The sequence below is a fragment of the Arachis hypogaea genome, chromosome 6, assembly GCF_003086295.3.
Source record: "Arachis hypogaea cultivar Tifrunner chromosome 6, arahy.Tifrunner.gnm2.J5K5, whole genome shotgun sequence".
Lineage (NCBI taxonomy): Eukaryota > Viridiplantae > Streptophyta > Magnoliopsida > Fabales > Fabaceae > Arachis > Arachis hypogaea.
In genome coordinates, this window is record NC_092041.1 from 61141308 (window position 1) to 61147376 (window position 6069).

Consider the following 6069-nt stretch of genomic DNA (forward strand, 5'->3'; position numbering starts at 1 on the left):
AAGGACAAGAATATTCTTGTTAAAGCAGATCCTGAACATCAAAGGACTCTGAAGAGGAAACTAAGAGAAGCTAAAATAATAATGCAAGGAGGAAGCTTGGTTACTATACTACACCTACTTCCAAATTTGATGGAAGAAGCATCTCAATCCCTGCCATTGGAGCAAACAATTTTGAGCTGAAACCTCAACTAGTTGCTCTACTGCAACAGAACTGCAAGTTCCATGGACTTCCATCAAAAGATCCCTACCAGTTTTTAACTGAGTTCTTGCAGATCTGTGAGACTGTTAAGACTAATGGAGTAGATCTTAAAGTCTACAGGATCATGCTTTTCCCCTTTGCTGTAAGAGACAGAGCTAAAATATGGTTGGATTCACAACCTAAAGATAGCCTGGACTCTTGGGATAAGCTGGTCGTGGCCTTCTTGGCTAAGTTCTTTCCTCCTCAAAAGCTAAACAAGCTTATAGTGGATGTTCAGACTTTCAAACAAAAAGATAGTGAATCCCTCTATGAAGCTTGGGAAAGATACAAGCAGATGACCAAAAGGTGTCCTTCTAACATGCTTTCATAGTGGACCATTCTGGATATATTCTATTATGGTCTATCTAAGTTTTCCAAGATGTCATTGGACCATTCTGTAGGTGGATCCATTCACCTAAAGAAAACACCTGCAGAAGCTCAAGAACTTATTGACATGGTTGCAAATAACCAGTTCATGTACACTTCTGAGAGAAATTCCGTGAATAATGGGACGCCTCAAAAGAAGGGAGTCCTTGAAATTGATGCTCTGAATTCCATATTGGCTTAGTACAAAATGTTGACTCAGCAAGTCAACATGATTTCTCAAAGTCTGAATGGATGGCAAAATGCATCCAACAGTACTAAAGAGGCATCTTCTAAAGAAGAAGCTTATGATCATGAGAACCCTGCAATAGCAGAGGTAAATTACATGGGTGAATCTTATGGAAACACCTATAATTCATCATGGAGAAATCATCCAAATTTCTCATGGAAGGATCAACAAAAGCCTCAACAAGGCTTTAATAATGGTGGAAGAAATAGGCTCAGTAACAGCAAGCCTTATCCATCATCTTCTCAGTAATAGACAGAGAATTCTGAGCAGAGCACTTCTAATTTAGCAAACTTAGTCTCTGATCTGTCTAAGGCCACTTTAAGTTTCATGAGTGAAACAAGATCCTCTATTAGAAATTTGGAGGCACAAGTGGGCTAGCTGAGTAAGAAAGTCACTGAAACTCCTCCTAGTACTCTCCCAAGCAATACTGAAGAGAATCCAAAAAGAGAGTGCAAGGCCATTGACATAATTAACATGACCGAACCTAGAGAGGAAGGGGAGGACGTGAATCCCAATGAGGAAGACCTCATGGGACATCTCTCAAGCAAGAAGGAGCTCCATATTAAGGACCTAAAGGGATCTGAAGGTCATATAGAGGCCATAGAGATTCCATTAAATCTCCTTCTGCCATTCATGAACTCTGAAGATTATTCTTCCTTTGAAGAGGATGAAGATGTAACTAGAGAGCAAGTTGCTCAATATCTAGGAGCCATCATGAAGCTAAATACCAAATTGTTTGGTAATGAGACTTGGGAAGGTGAACCTCCCTTGCTCATTAGTGAACTAGATACACGGGTTCAGCAAACCATACCTCAAAAGAGACAAGATCCTCGCAAATTATTAATACCCTGTACCATAGGCACCATGACCTTTGAAAAGGCTCTGTGTGACCTAGGGTCAAGCATAAATCTTATGCCACTCTCTGTAATGGAGAAGCTGGGGATCATTGAGGTACAGCCTGCCTTATTCTCATTACAAATGGCAGACAAGTCAGTAAGACAAGCTTATAGATTGGTAGAGGACGTGATGGTAAAGGTTGAAAGCCTTTACATCCATGCTGATTTCATAATCTTAGACACTAGGAAGGAGGAGGATAAATGCATCATCCTTGGAAGACCTTTCCTAGCCACAGCAGGAGCTGTGATAGATGCTAACAGAAAAGAATTAGTCCTTCAATTGAATGGGGACTACCTTGTGTTTAAAGCTCAAAGATCATCTTCTTTAACAATGGAGAGGAAGCATGAGAAGCTTCTCTCAGTACAAAATCAAACAGAGCCCCCATAGTCAAACTCTAAGTTTGGTGTTGGGAGGCCACAACCAAACTCTAAATTTGGTATTGAATCCCCACAACCAAACTTTAAGTTTGGTGTTGGGACTATACAACATTGACCTGATCACCTGTAAGGCTCCATGAGAGCCCACTGTCAAGCTATTGACATTAAAGAAGCACTTATTGGGAGGCAACCCAATTTTTATTTATCTAATTTTATTTTTTCTTTTATTGTTCTTTTATGTTTTATTAGGTACATGATCATGTGGAGTCACGAAAAAAATATTAAAATTAAAAACAGAATCAAAAAATAGGAGAAGAAAAATCACACCCTGGAGGAAGGACTTACTAGCGTTTAAATGCCAGTAAGGAGCATCTATCTGGCGTTCAACACCAGAACAGAGCATGAATCTAGCGTTGAACGCCAGAAACAAGCAACACCCTGGCGTTCAAACGCCAGGAATGAACCCTGAGGAGAGCTGGCGCTGAACGCTAGAAACAAGCATGGAACTGGCGTTCAACGCCAGAAACATGCTGCACATGGGCGTTGAACGCCCAGAACATGCATTACTTCGGCGTTTAAATGCCAGAATTGCATGCAAAGGCATTTTACATGCCTAAATGGTGTAGGGATGTAAATCCTTGACACCTCAGGATCTGTGGGCCCCACAGGATCATCTCAGGATCTATGGACCCCACAGGATCCCCACCTACCATATTCTCCCATTTTCTCAACATTCATCCTCTCTTTCCAATAAACACTCTTCCCCAAAACCCTTCACCAATCACCTCAATCTCTCTTCCCAATTACCCCCTTCACTACTCACATCCATCCACTCTTCCCCATAAACCCCACCTACCTTCAAAATTCAAATTTCTTTCCCACCCAAACCCACCATAAATGGCCGAACCTACTCCCTCTCCCCTCACTATATAAACCCCTCCATTCTCCTTAATTTTCACACAACACAACCCCCTCTTCTACACCTTGGCCGAATACATCTCCCTTACTCTCCTCCATATTTTCTCTTATTCTTCTTCTTTTCTTTCTTCTCTTGCTCGAGGGCGAGCAATATTCTAAGTTTGGTGTGGTAAAAGTATAAGCTTTTTGTTTTTCTATTACCATTGATGGCACCTAATGCTGGAGAAACCTCTAGAAAAGGGAAAGGGAAGACAAAAGCTTCCACCTCCGAGTCATGGGAGATGGAAAGGTTCATCTCCAAAGCCCATCAAGACCACTTCTATGATGTTGTGGCTAAGAAGAAGGTGATCCCTGAGGTCCCTTTCAAGCTCAAGAAAAATGAGTATCTGGAGATCTGACATGAGATCCAAAGAAGAGGTTGGGAAGTTCTAACTAACCCCATCCAACAAGTCGGAATCTTAATGGTTCAAGAGTTCTATACCAATGCATGGATCACTAGGAACCATGATCAAAGTATGAACCCGAATCCAAAGAACTATCTTACAATGGTTTGGGGGAAATACTTAGATTTTAGTCTGGAAAATGTGAGGTTGGCATTCAACTTGCCCATGATGCAAGGAGATGCACACCCCTACACAAGAAGGGTCAACTTTGATCAAAGGTTAGACCAAGTCCTTAGGGACATATGTGTTGAAGGAGCTCAATGGAAAAGAGACTCCAAAGGCAAGCCAGTTCAATTAAGAAGACGTGACCTCAAGCCTATGGCTAGAGGATGGTTGGAATTCATCCAACGCTCCATCATCCCCACTAGCAACCGATCTGAAGTTACTGTGGATCGGGCCATCATGATTCATAGCATTACGAATGGAGAGGAAGTAGAAGTTCATGAAGTCATCTCCCTTGAATTCTACAAAATAGCCGATAAGCCCTCTACTTTGGCAAGGCTAGCTTTTCCTCATCTTATTTGCCATCTATGTTACTCAGCTGGAGTTATCATAGAAGGAGACAACCCCATTGAGGACGACAAGCCCATCACTAAGAAAAAGATGGAGCAAACAAGAGAGCCCACTCATGGAACCCAAGAGATGCATGAGGAAGCTCATCACCAAGAAATCCCGGAGATGCCTCAAGGGATGCACTTTCCTCCCAACAACTATTGGGAACAACTCAACACTTCTCTTGAAGATTTGAGTTACAATATGGATCAATTAAGGGTGGAACATCAAGAGCACTCCATCATTCTCCATGAAATTAGAGAAGATCAAAGAGCAATGACGGAGGAGCAACAAATGCAAGGAAGAGACATAGAAGAACTCAAGGACATCATTAGTTCTTCAAGAAGAAAGCGCCACCATCACTAAGGTGGATTCATTCCTTGTTCTTATTTTTCTTTTTTTTTTGTTCGGTTTTTATGCTTATTATGTCATCTATATTTGTGTCTCTGTAACTATGTCTTAAGGCTATAAATAATTCCATGAATCCTTCACCTCTCTTAAATGAAAAATGTTTCTAATTCAAAAGAACAAGAAGTACATGAATTTCGAAATTATCGTTGAATTTAGTTTAATTATATTGATGTGGTGACAATAATTTTTGTTTTATGAATGAATGCTTGAACAGTGCATAATTTTGATCTTGTTGATTATGAATGTTAAAATTGTTAGATCTTGAAAGAATGATGAACAAAAAGAATGTTATTGACAATCTGAAAAATTATGAAATTGATTCTTAAAGCAAGAAAAAGCAGTGAAAAAGCAAAAGCCTGCGAAAAAAAATTTTGGTGAAAAAAATAGAAAGAAAAAGAAAAAGCAAGCAGAAAAAGCCAATAGCCCTTAAAACCAAAAGGCAAGGGTAAAAAGGTTCCAAGGCTTTGAGCATCAATGGATAGGAGGGCCCAAGGAAATAAAATCCAGGCCTAAGTGGCTAAATCAAGCTGTCCCTAACCATGTGCTTGTGGCATGTAGGTCCAAGTGAAAAGCTTGAGACTGAGTGGTTAAAGTCGTGATCCAAAGCAAAAAGAGTATGCTTAAGAGCTCTGGACACCTCTACCTGGGGACTTTAGCAAAGCTGAGTCACAATCTGAAAAGGTTCACCCAGTTTTGTGTCTGTGGCATTTATGTATCCGGTGGTAATACTGGAAAACAAAATGCTTAGGGCCACGGCCAAGACTCATAAAAGTAGCTGTGTTCAAGAATCAACATACTTAACTAGGAGAATCAATAACAGTATCTGAAATTCTAAGTTCCTATAGATGCCAATCATTCTAAACTTCAAAGGAAAAAGTGAGATGCCAAAACTGTTCAGAAGCAAAAAGCTACAAGTCCCGCTCATCTAATTAGGACTAATATTCATTGATATTCTAGAATTTATAGTATATTCTCTTCTTTTTATCCTAATTGACTTTCAGTTGCTTGGGGACAAGCAACAATTTAAGTTTGGTGTTGTGATGAGCGGATAATTTATACGCTTTTTGGCATTGTTTTTAGGTATTTTTAGTAGGATCTAGCTACTTTTAGGGATGTTTTCATTAGTTTTTATGCTAAATTCACATTTCTGGACTTTACTATGAGTTTGTGTGTTTTTCTGTGATTTCAGGTAATTTCTAACTGAAATTGAGGGACCTGAGCAAAACTCTGATAAAAGGCTGACAAAGGACTGCTGATGCTGTTTAATAGTCCATACTTTATTCGTGATTAGACGACGTAAACTGGCGCTCAATGCTAGTTCCATGCTACATTCTGGAGTCAAACGCTAGAAACACGTCACGAACCATAGTTGAACGCCAGAAACACATTACAACTTGGCGTTCAACTCCAAAAAGAAGCCTCAGCTCGTGTAAAGATCAAGTTCAGCCCAAACACACACCAAGTGGGCCTCGGAAGTGGATTTCTGCATCAATTACTTACTTCTGTAAACCCTAGTAGCTAGTTGGTGCACAAAATTGTGATCATCAATGGCGCCATCAACATGGTACGCTCAATTGCAATCTCAACTCTTTATCACAACTTCGCACAACTAACCAGCAA

The 6069-nt window shown here is 40.2% G+C and overlaps 1 non-coding gene across 1 annotated transcript; it reads right to left on the bottom strand.

Moving 5' to 3' along the window:
• Window positions 1–455: 455 nt before the first annotated feature.
• On the bottom strand, window positions 456–563 carry LOC112700589 (small nucleolar RNA R71). Its single transcript, XR_003153494.1, has one exon. It is a non-coding gene; the product is annotated as a small nucleolar RNA R71 (small nucleolar RNA).
• Window positions 564–6069: the final 5506 nt, after the last annotated feature.